The sequence below is a fragment of the Halichoerus grypus genome, chromosome 5 (assembly GCF_964656455.1).
Source record: "Halichoerus grypus chromosome 5, mHalGry1.hap1.1, whole genome shotgun sequence".
In the NCBI taxonomy this organism is placed as follows: domain Eukaryota; kingdom Metazoa; phylum Chordata; class Mammalia; order Carnivora; family Phocidae; genus Halichoerus; species Halichoerus grypus.
Genome location: NC_135716.1, coordinates 119,143,934 through 119,162,095, shown reverse-complemented (window position 1 = coordinate 119,162,095; position 18,162 = coordinate 119,143,934).

The window sequence follows — 18,162 nt, the reverse complement described above, 5'->3', positions numbered from 1 at the left end:
AATTTCAAAATCAATACACACCATTTGACTGCTCATAGAGGTCATCCCCGGAGTGTGTTAAACGTTACTCAAAGCAAATATCTATTTCTTGGGAGTGGGGGGAGGTGGTATAAACTTAGCACACGAAAAAGAAAAAACCACCTTCGTCCCTTCCAAATTATAGGAGCAATATTGATACCTGCCTACTGCATTTTTTCACAGTGGCAAGGCGTTTGGTTTTTATTTGTTTTGTTGGAGGGATAGAGGTGGCTTTTGTTTTGTATTTGAAATATCGTAACCTAAAGTTTATTCTATGAAAGGGTTCCTCACGTGTTATGTGCCATCGTTTATCTTCAGTCATGAAGGAGAAATATTGTATTCAACAATGTAACTTGTGTTAAAGAAAATTTCTTAGGATTATATATCTGAACACCAGTAAATCCAGTTTAAAGCAACAGAGTTTACATTTGAGGAGATGAGGATGGTAAAATGTATCGCATTATACGAATGCCTTTTTCATGCCTGTTAGCAACCTAGCAGCACTGTGACAGTCAACTGAACGTTTATGGTTCTAAAAAAAACAAAACTGTATCAATATAAATTATTTCTCATCTTATTTCAGATGCAAGATCAAAATCAATGTTAAACACAACTGATGTTGTTAGTGTAAAATTAATCTGCTAAAAAATTTGGAACTAGGGAACTTAAACACTAGAAAATTCAAGAGAACATTCTCTTTGTTTTGAATATATCGTATTGCTGAATGTTCCATATATTGCTTTGACAACTTACAGTGCACCTAAAGATTTGTAAATAAAGTGAGAGATTCCAATTAGAAAATACGTGTAAAGATAAATGTTGCCTTTATGGGCGCCTGGGTGGTTCAGTTGGTTAAGCGACTGGCTTCAGCTCAGGTCATGATCCTGGAGTCCCGGGATCGAGTCCCGCATCGGGCTCCCTGCTCGGCAGGGAGTCTGCTTCTCCCTCTGACCCTCCCCCCTCTCATGCTCTCTCTCTCTCTCATTCTCTCTCTCAAATAAATAAATAAAATCTTAAAAAAAAAAATGTTGCCTTTATTATTAATACATATTCTCCCAGAACATGTAGCTAAAAATGTAAAAACATACACACACACACACACACTCAGAGCCTCGCCTCTACCTAATCTGCTGAATTAATGTTCCTTCTCAGAAAATATATACTTTGAATAAGATGGATTAAATATGTTGGTTGGATTTTAGAATGCTATAAAATAATTATGTTAAAAATGACCGTCTTTAAAGGGAAAATAGCTAAGTTGGGCTAATTTATTATTATTACTCGTTGCATTTAAAGAAACTTGGCCTAGAGATCAAAGTGCATTTTGATTTGTTTGAAAATTGTAAATGAGCCATTCCCAGATTTCCAACCCCATAAAGTTAGAATGCAGTCTGTGAGTACTCTGTGCTCTAATCAAGAAGGAAGGGGCTTCAGCTTCAAATGTCAATGCTGTAAACATGTTAAATCTGGAAAATATTTTCGAAGCAAGCAACCATGTGTAAAATTTACCGAACTTGTCATGAAAGGGCTGCAGCTGCAAACCTGCAAACTTCCCACTTCCGTGAAGACTCCAGATGCTGAGACGAGGAAGCGAGGTTTTCATCTTGGCTTCCCAGCTGTTGCACCTCGGACTTTGCCTGCCACTATCCTCACCACCAGTTTTTCCCCAGGTAAAGGAGCAGCGACCAGTTCACGCCAGGAAAGCAAATCCTGGGCTTCCTTCAGAAAGTGCTCCATGGCATTTACGACATTGCCAGCCCAACATTCCACCATACATGAGTGGTTGCAATCTATCCGGCTACCCAGAGAAACCAAGTTAGTTTAACAAAAGCTTCCAAAATGCAGAGGGAAAATCATCAGCTAATTATAAAATTAAGCAATTGTCTTGTGCTACAGCCAAAGAGGATTGCCAGTAAATTACACTTATGCATCATTTCACGAAAACTTTTTTAAAACCATGTTTGGTGCGTATAACTAAAAACATCTTGGGATAAATTTAAAACTTTGCTTTACTACAGAAATATAAAATCTGCCAAATATCATCATAAACAAAGACAATTTGATGAATTTTTAAAAATTACTCACACTTTTTAACACCACTACCATTATATGTAATATTTACAATATGCAATCTTCTTTTATAATGTGAAGTGTTTTTAAAATGAAATCTGCACTTAAATGCCAATATCCTCTCCTTCTGGCTTCTCACTTTATGACACTAACATAGGATCTCATTCACCGAGCCAATTGAAATTTTAATAAAAGAAAGCAGGAGTTTCTAATAAACTCCTGCAGTGAGCTGATAATACTAAACATCTTTAGCAGCATGGTGTTTTTTATTATTATTTTAGCTGTATATTAATATGCTAGTATTTCTAAACTCCCCAGTGCCACTAGATTTATTTCAGAAGCCTTCACTACATTCTTCTATTGTGAAAAGTTTATCTGACAAAGAAAAATTCTTTTTCAGTGGTTTTCCACCCAACAACTCCATGACAGGAAAATATATGGTTGACAAATGTGTTGTGACTATGCATTCAGTCCTGGAAGGAAGAGTGACTGATTTCACTTGTGTGGTGCTGGTTCTGGGCTAACCAGGGGAACCGGCATGATCCACAACTGCAAGGGAGGCACTGTTTGTGATTTAGCAAGATATATACTGACCTGCATCCTACGCCACCATACCTCCGAGATAACCTTATCTTCTATTACATCCCCTCAATACCTCCACCGCCCCCCATTTCCCCACCCCAACATCCCAACTAGAACACCATCACTCTTCTATCTGAGCAGTAGGGACTGTGGCTGCATGAAGAGTCCACTTAAAACATAATATACAAGGATCCGTGTTTACAATGTAGTTTGGAGTATGGAATTCAAATAAAACCATGGGGGATATTCTTTTATGATGCTGTGTATGATGTGGAACTGTTACTATCAATGGGCAATGAACTCCAACATATATTGTATGTAATAAGAGTCAACATTTAGACCCTGTTTATTGTGTGTCAGGCGCTGTTCTAGGCAGTTTACATATATGGAGCCCATTTGATCCTTTCCACAGTCCTGTATGGCAGATACCGTTAGTCCCCACCTGATAGATAATAATAAAACTAAGATGCAAGAAAGTGACTTGCCAATGTCATGCAGTTAGAATGACTGTGTCAGATACAAACTCAAGTAGTCTAGGCAGAGAGTCCAGCTATCCATCACTCTGCCTCGGTGAACTACATTGTATTAAGATTGAAACTATTTTAACAGTTAGTTTTCACTGGGGCCGCTCCTATGGATTACACCCGTTCCACTGTTTCTTCACCCACAGTCTCTAAGTAAGCAGGATATCTCTGGTTTTCTTAATCTTAAATTCAGGAAGGGAAATGAATCCCCTCACCCTCAATCAGTACTACTCCTCCCAATCTGATTAGGTAACAACAGTAAATAGATACATGGTTGGTGTCTTTAACACAGAGCTGAAAGGAACACAGAAGTAGCCCAGGCTGTGCTGGCTGTTATGGGCCTTGTGAGTTTAGGATAAAGCCCAGAGGATGCATGACTTGAGAAGCAGGGGATCCTCGCACAAAATTTTTAAAGGTACCCTTTCCTTGAGGCTGTCAGAGCCCAGGTAGAAGGCTTGGTGAGAAGGCTCACCATTTTCAGTGAGCACCCCGTACCGGGCTGGGCTGGTCCAAGGTGAAAGAAAACATATGGGCCCCTGGGGCCTGGCATGGAGAACCCTGATGCCCAAAGCACACATTTCAGGAAAGGAAAACTTTGTTTCTTCCAAAGCCAGGACACCGAATCAGCTCAACAGGATAATGGCAGCCCCAGGGGCGGAGGTTGGGGGAGAGTTTAAGCAGATACACAAAATGCATCAAAGCTAACCCCCAAAATTGCAAGCCTCCGTTTTCCCCAAAACGTCTTGTCTCCATCATAAGGCCAGGTATTGGTTTTCAGCAGGTCGCATAGAGGGCAGCCCCATGCCGTCTCTTGAATTACAGCTCCGATGCGCTCACATTAGATTACTGACCAATATGGCTCCTAATAGTCAATCACATATTGTCCATTAGGCGTTCTGGAACTGGGTTCTACAAGCAGGCTACCAGAAGCTATAGGCACATTTGAAAAAAATAAGGTAACATTTGGTGATAGAAATACCATATATCTTTGTTTAGAAGTAGTGGCTTCTATTAAATTTAATGACTTCCCCTGTGGCTTTAAATCAAGGGCAGCTTCTGTTAAATTTAATTACTTTCCCCTGCGGTTTACATGGCAAAGGTGTCAGTGCTACTTGCCGAGCGCTTCTAGCCAGAGTAAAAGCTTGGGTGTGATTTGCTCCCTTATACGAATGCGTTCCCTCATAATTTTACTTTCTCCCTCTATCCAACATTTTTGTGGACATTTTATTCATGAAATCTGCCTTTGGTATCCTGAAAATTATTCAATTAGTAGCCTACGATTGACAGCTGAAATCTGAAGAAAAAAAGAAATTCTAATAAATTTCAACCCAAACATAGCCTATACTCATTTTGCCGCTTTATTGTACCAATGTTTAGTGTTTGTCACACAACAGCACATTAAAAGTATTATGCGGAATCTGCATAAAGGGGCACTGTCTTAAATTCTCTGGATAAGGCTCTTACTATTGCTTTTGTTTTATTAGTTGCATGCCTAAGCTAACAATTTTTACTACTGGCCATGTCAACAGCAATTCCAATTGCTCTTCTGCCCCCAGTTGTCAAAGTGCACATTCAATTGCAGCTACCTAGGAACGTTGCCCTTTATTGAGTTGCCACTGGGATTATTCACAGAAGTGAATTCCTAAAAGTTTGCTTCTCTCAAGATGAAGTGGATCTTCATTAACATTCTGAAAATGAAATGCAGCTTCATAAAAAAAATAAGGCAGCTTTCAGACCATTTTAGAATTTCAGAGAAATTTTGCATTATCTTTCCCATGATTCTATGCTGATGTCAGGCTGTATTTCAACCGAAATGACAATGAAATCATTTCAATTCCATGCAATGTGCAAAAAAACAGTCAATTTTTCACTTGGCAAGCTGAAGTCTAAAGTAATTAAGCACTGCTGTGTGGGAGGCAGCTTCCTGCTCTGAAGTCAGCCTGAGATAATTATCATATTAAAGTCAAAACATCATGTGCCGCACTGATAGATAGATGGATGGAGAGATTGGGCATCTATTAAATGATCCATTTTGTTATGCTTCCTGGGAAATGTGCCATTGATGCCAATTAAGAAATATATATTCCAAGTGAGTATTTCTAAGTGACAAAACTTCTATCCAGTAAATTGAATTTATTATTTACTGATCATGAAGTACTTAAAGTCATAAAATCTAGATAGAGAGCAACCTATGAGGAGAATTACATGCTCTGACTTGCTTTACAAACCCCTCATTACCCAATTGCCACGTTAGCATAAAGTTCCTCATGATGACATTTCTAGCCAAGGTACTAAGTTTTGTCTGTCAGGAAAACTCGAACTGGAATAATAAATAATAATAATAATAATAATAATAATAATAATAATAGGATATCACAGATAAAATGTAAGCATTCAGAAGATTCAAAGGCACAAACAAGTTCAGTGAAAAATTCATGTTTTATGTGTTTAAAGGAAGGTAAATGAAATACACCTCAATGAGTAATCTTTCTTAAATATCTTTGAATCTCTGCTCATGGCATTGAAAAATGAAATGACTCCCCCCAACACTGAAGTTGGAGACTAATCTAGTCACACAGTACAGCTGAAAGCACTGCAGCAAGATTAAATTATGTTAAAATTCTTAGCAGGCTCATTTATTAAAAGTTAATAATTTATTAATATTCTTTCTCCAGTGACCAAACATATGGTATTATTTATGCTTTTATAATGATACTTGGTTAAGAATATACTTAATAAAGCAGTTTGGTCTGTGATTTAAATCTGTCCCCTCTTTATCAAAGTTCACATTCCATTATAACGGACAATAACAGGCAGTTTATTTTCGTGTAAATATTAGCGAAAGGAGAGAAGACTATGTTGGCTCTCTGAAAGAAGAGGGCATCTCCAAGTCAGGATCTTTTTTTGAGTAAAAAAGAATAGGCACCTCTAGGTCTGCAGTGAAGGTTATGTTTGATCTTCTCTAACTACTTTCTATGGGGTTTATTCGCCATCATTTCCACTAGCTTATTGATACCATAAAGGATGGAGAACTAAAGCAATAGCCCTTTAAAATCAGAGACAAGAACTTTGAGGATCAAAACTAATATTTCTCTGGTTGACAAAAAAAAAAAGTAGACTTTAAAATACAAAAATCCACCCATATAAAGATTAAATGATAATTATTTTCCCAAGGAGGTAATCTAAATAGGCTGCCTTAATATCCGATTCCGTCCATGCCCTCTAGCACATCACTTGATTGGGGTTCCAGTGAGTTAGGCACTCATCTGAGCAAGGCTGGCATCGCTAAATTCCAGGCTGTTCTGATAGACAGTTTCAGGCCTTTGGTTCTCTGTGTTTCAACAGAAATCCTAAAATGAATGCAATTTTAATTACCTGGTATGGGGGAGAAGGAAAAATGGAGTTTTTATTAGGGCTGGTTTTGTGTGCCCTGGAATTTAGTGGGGAAGTTTGCTGCCTGACTTACCGTCCTCCTCCCTGCATTTTCAGCAACACCATTGTCTCTTTACTACAAATGGCTAGAAAAATTGAGAAAAAGTAATAGTAACGGAGAATAGGAAAGAGTAAAGATTTCCTTTGATTCTGTGTATGTGATGTGTACATGTGTTTATAAAGACAGACGCACGCATATCCACACATGCGTATATGCAGTAAAAGCTTCCCATTTTAAACCAAAAAGGGAAGCCTCTGGATGAGTTAAAAATGAAAATCAAGATGTTTTTATTTTGTCCTTAGCAGGAGTTATTTCCTAGTAAACTACAAAATTTTGTTTTGCTTCTACTTTGTTTCTACTTGCAAAATTTTCTGAAATGAAGACATGCATCGTTGAAAAAACAGATTCACTTTTCAAAAACAATTTTTTTTTAATTTAGCAAGAAATATTTAGTCATTTTATAATGCAGTCCAAAACAAAAGGGAGCATATAGGCTTCAGGGTGGGGGAGACCGCTTTGCAGCAGACAGCTCTGCTAGAAGAAACCAGAAAAGGGGTGCCTGGGTGGAGCTCAGTTGGTTAAGGGACTGCCTTTGGCTCGGGTCATGGTCCCGGGGCCCTGGGATCAAGCCCCGTATCGGGCTCCCTGCTCAGCGGGAAGCCTGCTTCTCCCTCTCCCACTACCCCTGCTTGTGTTCCCGCTCTCGCTGTCTCTCTCTCTGTCAAATAAATAAATAAAATCTTTAAAAAAAAAAAAAAGAAACCAGAAAAGAGGCGCGAGGTCTCCTCCAGAGCAGTCAGGAGAGGGAAGCCAGCCCAGGCCGGTGGAAGAGCACTTATCAGGGGCCACTTGTGTCCCATTTTGCAGATGCAAATAAACGAATGCATTTAGAATGGCCCAGAGAGAGGGATTTTGGTTCCGTGACTAGAGCAGCTGTCTGCGAGTAAGGAGATCTAGGTTTCTATTTCTGACCCTGCCACTGACTCACTTTGTAAATTGGGACATTTAGAACGCCAGTCTTCTTTTTCTCCGTCTGTGAAATGGAGGTAGTAATATGCCCAGCTTACCCTTTAGCAAAGCAGAATTAGCAAATAGTCTGAGAAAGAACGTGTGTACATTCAGAGCATGATTCGTTCTGAGAGAATTTCGGTTCTTCATTGTGAGTTCTAGCATCGTTTTCAGCTGCCAAAATCCAGGTGCTATTTAGAGAATTCAACCTCAAACATTGCATTTATTTTCTGCCCTTTAAATGTCCATGGTTTTGAGGGTTTTCTCACCATATTAACTGCAACAGTGAAATTAGATTATTCAGCTTCAGTTTATAGCCCATTTCATTCTTTAATTTCTGTGTTCAGAGATGATGAGTTTTGGTTTGCATTCACCCTGTTCCAGAAAAATAATAGATAAAATGGGTTTTCATTGAAAACATTTAAACTTCATGGAAAAAAAAAAAAATCTGGCTTTCCCTGCCACACTGGAGTATTGTGAATAGAAGTAGAATAATACACGTGAAAGCAGTTTAGGCTTTTCTAAAAACAGAGTCCCCGGCTCTCATTCCCGCCCCCCGGCACACAATTTTGTACAACTAAAACTGAGTTAAAACTACCTTCCGAAGCTTATTTTGATATATTTTGGTTATGTATGGGAAAGCATATCTTTAAGATAGTTCTCCTAACATGCTAAAAACTGAAATAGATTAATTCTATCTCAAACTCCTAAATCAAATAAACAAGACATCAATGCATGTAACCTTTCATTCACACTCCATCCACCACCTCATCCTTTACTCGGCTGCACTTCACCCATGGTAATCTTCCATCTCTCAACAAATGTCATATCCAGGAACTCAATCATACATCTTCATCAAAAGCAGTAAGTGTAGCACCCGACATGAAAGAACACCTACATAAACATAGGCTTTTTTGCCTTCAAGTCTCTCTCATACTGACACTGTTAACACAAGACAGCACTTCTCATCACTAGAAACACACCCCGGAATTCGTTAAGTGTTCAACACCTTCTCTGACATCATATGACGACACCCAGCAGCGGTGTCATCGGATTTTAAAGCAGACTGGCATGGAGGAAGTTTAGGCTTCGGAATTAAGAAGAGATAAAGGGAGTATTTCTTGCACTATCAAGATAGTTCCCCCAAGGTGCTAGAATAATTACCTGACCCTCAAATATTATTTTTATGCCTAATTTGTCCAATCACTCCTGACAACTAAGGCGATAAGAGGGATTTTCTTCTGTCTTCAAATTTCAAACCAAGGCAAAGAAACAAGGTTTTTGGAAGGGATGCGCTAACGGGTTTTCATCAGATGGAGTTTCCCGCCACGTTCACCAACGCCGTCACCTTGGAAAGTATGATCATTTTCACCGTGTACATGGGCGGAGTAAGAAAGGCAGTCATTCTCTTCCCTCTCGTGTTTTTACAACTTGATTTGCCTTCTAATACTGTGGTAATATCACCTTAATAGTCAAGAGGATGCTAACATCTCTGGAGCCCCTTGCACAGAGTCGGCGCCCTGCTGGGTGCCTTCAAGCATCTCACGACAATTCTCACAACAACTCTGTTATGCCAATCTTGTTGCTCCCAATTTTTCACAATGAAGAAAAGTATTAAGCAAATTAGGAGTAAAGCAAGCACGTCACAAGCTGGAAAGTGGCAGTACCAGGCTGGACTACATATAGCAGGCGCTCCACGAATATTTGTTAGTCTGTGTGTGACTCCATACCCAAATACGTTCTACTGCTCAGGACTGCGCTAAATTTTTAGTTTCAGTGTACAGCACCCTACCCCATGACCTTCCATCAGTACAGCTGAGGAAACTGAAGTTCAGAGAAACTGTAGTCGTATGGCTAGTTAATGTCAATACCAGGCTCACAGTTGGATTGCCCCTTCGATGAACTCATATATGGGTATTGATGAAGAAAAACAGACACGGTACCACCAACCAATAAATTTACCACTGGAGAGAAAAGTGATGTTTGTCATGAATCTGTGTAATACTTTTTCCAATCTGCATATCTCGTAGGCACAATTATTGACTTGAGCATACCGAATGCAAGGTCAGGAGATTTGGTTCGAGTCCTGGCTGCGCCACTTATTGCAGATACTCAGTTTGACTTGCAGAAACGGCGAGTGAAGTATCTCCTTCCACTTTGGCTTACCATGCACTCCAGGCATCAGGACCTGGAACAAAGCAAGTCCTCAACAAGCACTTGTTGAAAAGATACATGAAATGATTGTCCTCACAGGCAGTTACACGAGCAGTGCTTGTTCTAAGTGGAGTTGAGGAGTGATAACCCCACGTCTCTAGGCCTTGGGTTTTTGTTTGGGTTGTTTTTTTTTTCCCCATTGAAAATACAAGTTCCTAAATACTTATTTATAGAAAGCAGCTGCCTTTTAAAGTTGTCCAAGACTGTACGTTGTGTAATTTATCTTTTAATAGTTCATTTGAGCTGATTTTTACATTAGTCTTTATTATACTTTAAGCCAATAATTGTCTTCTTACTGTGGTCAGTGCAAAGATTTAGGTCAGGGGTCAACAAACTTTTTCTGTAAATGGCCAGATAATAAATATTTTAGCCTAGTGGGCCATATGGTCTCTGTTAAAACTACGCAACTCAGCCATTAGAGCACAAAATCAGCCAGACAATATGTAGACAAGTGAATGGGCTGAGCTGGGTGTCAATAAAAATTTATTTTAAAAAATAGATGGCAGGCCAGATTTTGGGCTGTATAGTTTGCCAACCTCTGATCTAGTATCTAAGTGACCACCAGAGAGCTGCGTGTCATCATTATGTTATCGCAGGTGCTTTGTAGGTAGTTAGTGCTCAGTACTACTTTGAGGAGCTAAAAAACTTTTTGAGCTGTGCGAGGCACCATACTGTGCATCCTACAGAACATAACGGAAAAGAAGATGGCGGCCTCGATCGCTTCTGTCCAATGTCACACCTGAGAAAAGAGTTTATCAAGAAACACACCCAGGAGGGCTAATTGGTCCATGCAGTCCCTTCCTTGATGTTAACACAGGCAATAGAAGGTGTTATAATAGGATGTTCCTTTTAGGTTTGGGGCACGTTTGTTAACCTACAACATATTCAAGTTTCTGCAATAATAAACTATGAGCTATAATATCACACCAATGACAAATGAGAAGCACACCTGAATGATCCTTGTCAAGTCAAACACTTCAGGAAAAGCTCTTAGCAGGAGCTGATTTTAGAGCTGGTTTTTGAGAGGAAAGCATGTAGAGGGGAAGAGAAAAGAAAAGGCATCCCAGGTGGGAGGGAAAACATATGCAAAGCCATAGAACAAAGCCAAGTAAAAGACAAGTAGATTAGCTTACATGAAATGGTTGGTAAATAACAAGACACAATATCAAAGATTTGCACAAGACCTTGCTCACTCAGAGTTCCTCTTATTTGTACACATTATTTAACTTGAGAACTGGAACTATAGTCTAACAAAAAGTTCTAACAAGCTAGCCACGTGGAGTGAGATGATTTGTGGAAATGGTTCTTCCTAAGCACGTCTACCAGAGGTGAATGTTTTTATATCATGGGTAGTAGACGAATGGCAACAAAGGAGTGAAACTCATAAAGAAATTTCCTGTTGCTCCACTAGCTTTAACCAATCGAGGTTCCATCAGGTAAAATTCCACCTAAGCAGCAGGCTATCCCAAGTATAAGACCCAAGCACAAGAATTTCCTGGACTTGCCAGCGATGCTGAACCACCCTCATTCTACGGTACACGTGTGTATGGTATAGCATCGTTCATCATGTGGCTGTCCCCTATACCGGCTTGAACTGACAGTCCTTGCAACAGGCCACAGCTATCAAAATGCAGCTGCCTTTAGTGGGCAGGTAAACCTCAGGAGCCAAATCTTTTTTTTTTTTATTTTCGCTTTCATAGAAAGCAAAGTTCGTTTTTAAGGCAAGGGGCAAAATAGCTAATCCATATGCTCCGCACTTGGAAAAGCCTCCTGTTTGCCCTGGGGTTAGAGTGTTGGCCTTTCCGCATGAAAAGCTGCTCTCACAGCTGGCTGAGAATATTCAAAGGTCTCTCAGGTCAAGGCAATACATATGGCTCAGAGATGGGGTCTCTCTTCACCATTCATCCTGGAAAAACAAGTGTTAGGGTAGAAGGTGGGAAGAGGCCTTGGTTCACAGACTCGTTTAAGAATTTGTTGGTTAAAAAAAAAAAAAAAAAGATTTTTTAGTTAAAAGAAAACTTAGGTACCTGGAGAGTACCTCGTGAAATACACATTTCATTTTCCTAGCAACTCAAGTTGGCTAGATTTCTAGTTTTGTGGAGCCTCCAAGGTGGCGTAATTCAAACAAGAAAATGAAAAAAGCCTAATCAGTGAAAATTAAAATAAAAAGGCAGAGCACAGAAACAAAACCAAATGGACAAGGCATGTACTTTTGTATGGCAACAAATTATCTCCGAGATTCTCTGTGGTCCCGTAACCTACCCCACACTGCAGCTTTAAAAACCAAAGTCACCCATTACCTAGAATGCTTCAACTGGTAGACTGAATACACTTCTTGGATTGACATTAATTACGATTAGTAAACTGCTTCGTTTCTTTTAAAACACAAGCCTTTTCCTGGAAGACTGAGATGGAATTTGCCTTTGATGGAAAGCAGGAGAGCAAGTGCTTCAAGTGGGCAAAGGCGCCAAGAGGAAGCACCACGTCTCATCTCCTGCACCAGATCTGCAGCGCACATTCTTGAAGACAGAGTGACATCTAAAGGGATTTTGAAATAGCCAGGGCTGCTACATGGCAGCGATCCTGACAAAGTCAAGGGCATGTCATATTTTGGAAAACTGATGAGTTTTCAGGTTTCCTGTGCTTGATTGTCCCAAGTAACCATGAAAAGAGGATCAAATTCCGATTTTAATGACATGCCTCAGGGTGCCCTCAGGACAACTGCCATTTTTATCTTAGATTCTGCAGGTCCTCGGTGAACAAAAGGGGGGAAAATCAGCTTTGAATAGATTCCTTACGCTCTTGTCAAAAGTAATCCAACTCTGAATATCTATATCCCAAAATATCGTCATGTGGGCAGTTTTTATTAACCTAAAGAATTAATAGAGCAGAATATTTAAAATGGGGTTTCAGTTATTGATTCTCCAATTAGATCTTGTGTTCCCTAGGTGCTGTGTGTAATCATGGTTTTTGCTCCGTCTCCCGCGCTCGCTGGCTTGCTGTCGCTGCTTCTCTTTCTCTCGGTGTCTCTGTGTTTCTCATAAGCAGGCATGCTCTGAATACACATGTGGTGCATAATGACCAGATCTGGGAGGCGAGGCTGCATTTGTGGATTCCGATTATGCTTTTGAAAAATACCCCCGACCCCCAAATTTAGTCTTTTCCAAGCTTATAATCCCCGCTCTCCTTCCTCCTGCACAAAATAATTTTTATTTTAGAGTTGACTATCATAGTATGTGGCAGCTTAGCCAGAGAGCAGGGCCTGTGTGCTTGTTAACAGCACCCTGATGTTAACAATGAACTAATTACTTTTACTACTGATGTGCTCTGGGGCATTATTTTCTTTCTGTATGCTTTCCTACTCAACTATTGTCATTACTCAATCAGAGGACTGAGAAAAGCAAAAGCAAACAACAACAACAACAATGAAAAGTGAATACATTTGCCTTCCCAGGGCTGAAAGCAGAGTCCATATCCTAGGTCTCATTTTTCTCCACTTTCTTTAATTGTGCATTCCTTGGGAAGTAGGAATGCCTTCTGATGCATTTTTACTTATTTATGAAAAATAGTATAAAATCATGCAAGGCTCCTGGGATCCTCTATCACATTTATAACCATGATGCCCCAGTGAACTGCTTAAGCATGGATCAGCTGCAGACTGAGAAGTTACTCTTTCTTCTTTACAGAAGCTGCGTCAAAGTGGTAAAACAGTTTGTGGTGTATTCCCTTTTCGATAAAAGCGCCTCTGGAAAGGAGAAGTATGTGCGTTTCTCCATTTGCACCATAGTATTTCCAGTTTTATTGGAGTTGGGGGGCATGGCAGGGAGGGGAAGCGATGAGAAAGGATCACATTAGCCCAGAGAAAGCGATGATCAGAGAACATTTGCAGTGGGATAGCATTTGCAGCAAAAGTGTTATTTTGCCTGAAGATAGAATTTGCTCACACAACTGATTTTCTGTGATTGTTTTTATATAAAACACCCACCCTAGACCCATTCGCACATCTACCCAAACAACAATATTTCACTTTCATGTCAAAAGAAGTTGGCATAGAAAATTCAGAACAAAACATGGAACCTGAGGCATTGAAACGACAAATTATGACAGGACCTTTCAGCTAGTCTTAATAAAGAAGATTAAAGCAACATGTAACCTAAGATGTATGTTAATAAAACAAGCGGTGAAAAATAATAATTTGACTAACCTAATAACAGACGCATATCTTTACATTTCAATTAGTCTTTTGCCAAAGCTGTCTTTTTTTTTTCAACACTTACGAATAGATCGCAATCGTAGAAAAATGATGATTACCAAGCCCGAGTGTTCTCGAAAATATGACTATTTGGGTTGTTGTTTGAAAATAAGTCATCTTTCGCATACGGTAACTTTTCCTTCCAAGCTACCTCAATTAGAGCAAAGATCAATCATTGTGTGTTCAGACGCTGCTCAGTTTCCCAGAGCTGTCAGTGCCCACAGTCTGCCTGCCTCAGAGGGCTGGAATTCTGATAAGAAATCAGAAATGTAAAGGCGGGGATGAGAAATCTTGGGGCAGGGGGGCAATAAGAATTAGAATAGTCTTTATCTCTTCTAATTCACAGACCAGTGTGTAGGGCCAGAAGGAAATCGGCTTCCTACTAATAGTGCAGCTTAAACTTCGTTGCTAAAATATTTCTTCAAGTATGAGTTAGAGATTCTCATTTTGATTCTTTTGTTCTTCCAATAGTTATTTTCGCACTGAGATGTTGAACGTTTAGCTGTTTTCCTGCAGGAGAGAAACTATGCTAATACAATAGGGCTTTGTTCCTGCTTCTTGACCGAGTTGAGCAATAACAACGTGAAAAGAAGCCGTAGAAGTAAGGAAGCAGCCTGATGGCATCCCTCGGCTATTATGCTGTATTCGCTTCACCATTCAATTTGTAAGTCTGGCTCAGTTCTCGTTCTGATGTAAAACTGTAATTTTATGTTGCCATATCAGAATTTTAGGAAGTTGTTTCTTTTATAAAGGAAACATCTTGAAGACAGGATTTATGAAAGAGTACAAAGGTAAGCAGTGAAAACTCTATCAGAAGAAATATCTCTGAGAAGGATTATACTAAGCTATACCACTCAGGTATCTTTCAATAGCTGTAAATAGAATCACAAAACTAAAATGTGGGCCAGTGCATGGATCCAGTGAAAAAATGAAAACCCTAAACGATGTCAAAATTTAAAATCAAACATCACCAGAAGTCGCTGACTTTGTATTTTTAAAGAGGTGAAAAAGCGTCTGATTAGAAACCAGATCATTTAAAGCTTCTATGGTATATTTCAGCGAGAGAGGGAGAAGGACAGAGCGCGAGAGCAACATTTGGGAGTGAGGCTGTCGATTCTTTGCCAACTACAATTTTATTATTTAGCCTCTGTGGATTTTTTCCTGTGTCGTATAAATGATAGACTTGACTTAGACATAAAATTTTTATCTTGGTAAAAATTAAATAAGGCTTGAGCAATACCAAAATTCAACTAATGTTTTTTAAAAATATTTTCTCAGGAGTTTCTACAAGTTTACGTCTGAATTATTCGGCCGCAATTTGGACTTTCTGTTATGAAATACCTGCTTTTCCTTGTATTAAAACAATAATCCATGATATTCCCATGCATCATGTGTCATAATTTTTTTAATTGTATATGATTTAAGCAACAGTGGTGTAGAAGCCAAAATGAAGAGAAGGACAAAACACTTATCTAGACGGCTTTAATTCTATGAGCCTCACGTGGACAAAAGCAGGGTCCCAAGCACTATTTTCTCCTTGACCGGATAACAGTCATTAACATCCGGGGAGAGTACATACAAGGGGTGTTTTGAACAGACTGCGATCAGTTTAAGTCCTAATGAACTGAACGATGCAGAAATTGATGAATTCCACACTGGGCTTTTCCACATATTCATCCATATTGTGATTGGAAAACACAAGATGTAATTACAATGTCGGCTGAGCTTAGCTCTCACTATTTCTATCCTGAGTTACCAACCACTTCCACTCCTGGCTACACAGGCCCCCCCAGCCCCCAAAAGGAGGGTATCTTTTCCTAGTTCTAATTTTAACTTGAAAAATCACATCGCAGGAAACCCAATATCCTTTTTAAGAGTAAGAACAATCAAAAAATGTATAATATATTCAGTTCATAGCAGAGTGAATCATTGGGGCAACTTCCAAGATATGAAAATGTATCTGTTAAAGCTTAGACTTGGCTTTGTCGGAAAAGCAGTATTAAAAATAGCAAGGTGATTATATAACTGTGGGAGGGAAAAGTAAGGCATTAGCAAACAATGAATGAAGGAAAAAAATAAATCTAAATACCATCTTTATGAAGGAATCAAGAAATGAATTGTCCCAGAACAAGAGTGTAAGTTTCCAGCCAATGAGTAATCCATGCAAGAAGACAGATGTATTTTCTTTGGAACTAATGCAGCACAAGTTACTGATAAATACTTGGAATCGCCTTGTACCTTCTCTCAAAGTATGACCCTAGGCTATTTTCTTTCTTGTCATGACTGTGGATTTAGAACAGGTATCCTTAGCACCATTTTGCAGAGTGACAAAGCTGTGGTCTCCATTGAATTCTCCTAATTTTCGTAACATCAACTCAGACCTCTTATCTTTTTCCTTTCTTTTTAAATACCCTAAACCCCATCTAACATAAAAGACACATAAGTGTTTTCTAAGTGTCTATTGAATGAGGAAGCAATTGAATAACTAACTCTGTAGGCAAGGATGTACAAAAAGAAAAAAATATTCTCAAAGCGCAATTCCAAATTTCTGTCTCAATTACTTTTATTACGGACGCTACCTACAGCCAGAAGACATCCCAGATTGGCCACTGCATTCATTTATTCAAGAAATATTAATCAACCACCACTGTGTGACAGGTGCACAGATACAAAGATGAATATAACACGGTTTGTGCTCTCAAGAACCCCAAAGGACTGTGAGACAATGTCCCTATAGTTATAAAATGATATGATAAGTATAATAATAGAGACAGCCACAGGATACTACAGTAGTTCCAAGGAGGAATACAAAATACAGCAGAAAGGTGTGGGAGAGATTCGGAAGCAGCTTATCCAGCTAAAGAGGGAAGGGGACAGGCATGGGCAGGGATTTCAAGCAGAAGGGTTGCATTGGGGTCCCCAAGGCTACCCTCAGGTTTTATGGTTCTCTAGGAGGACATATGGACTCAGCATATACTCACAGCTATGATTTCTTACAATGAAAGGATACAAAGAGAAATTGGCAAGGGGAAAATGTGCATGGCGGTCCAGGGGAAACCACAAATAAGCTTCCAAGAGTCTTCTCCCAACCGAGTCACACGGGATCCACTTAATTCTCTCAGCAGAGTTGTGACAACATGTGAGAAATATTGCCAACCAGGGAAGCTTGTTGGAGACATAGAACCCAGGATTTTTACTGGGGGATAGTCATGGAGGCATCCTTTATCTAGAACGTACCAACATTCCAGACTCTCAGAAGGAAAACAGGTGTTCAGCACAAACCATATTATTTGCATAGTTATCAGCTCCCAGAATGGTTGGAACCCTCCCGAAATCCACATTTCCAGATGCAAGCCAGGGACATCCTTGTCACCAGGCCTTTCAAATGAGAGCCGTTAGGCCTCCTGGATCAACTCTTTTTTACAAAGGGGTTAACATGAATAACTTCAGATAAGCAAAAACTAGCTAAAGGCTTTTGAGTAAAAGGAAGATCAATTAAATGTTAGGCTAGGATGAAAAATGCGCTGGGTATGGACACATGAAGCAATAGTTCTGTGTGGCTAGAGAGAATGAGTCAGGCAAGAGTTGGCTGAGGCTAGATCAGGGAAGGCTTTGAATTTTCAGAAGTTTAGGTTTTATCCATGGGTGGTGGTGAACTAATGAAGAGTTCTCAGTAGGAGAGGGACAAGGCCATAGTTGCCTGGAAACTCTAATATTTTTAATTGATGAGAATCGCAAAAGAGAAACTGCTCCTCCCTTTCCCTCATGTACCAAGGCAATATAATGTGTGGTGAAGAGCATAGACCTAAACCCCACACTCCGACGCTCTAATCCCAATCTGCCACCTACTAGCTGTGACCTTGAACAAGTTAACGCCCCGAGCTTCAATTTACTCACCTCTAAAAATGGATAATAGTTGGTCACTTCATGGGCATTTGTGTAGGAATTAAATGAGCTACCTAAAATTTCATCAATTGGAGTCACCATCCACTGTAAGACACATCAGACAAAAGAAAATACTACCAATTAAACCATGGCTCACTGCCTTTTTATCACTTAAA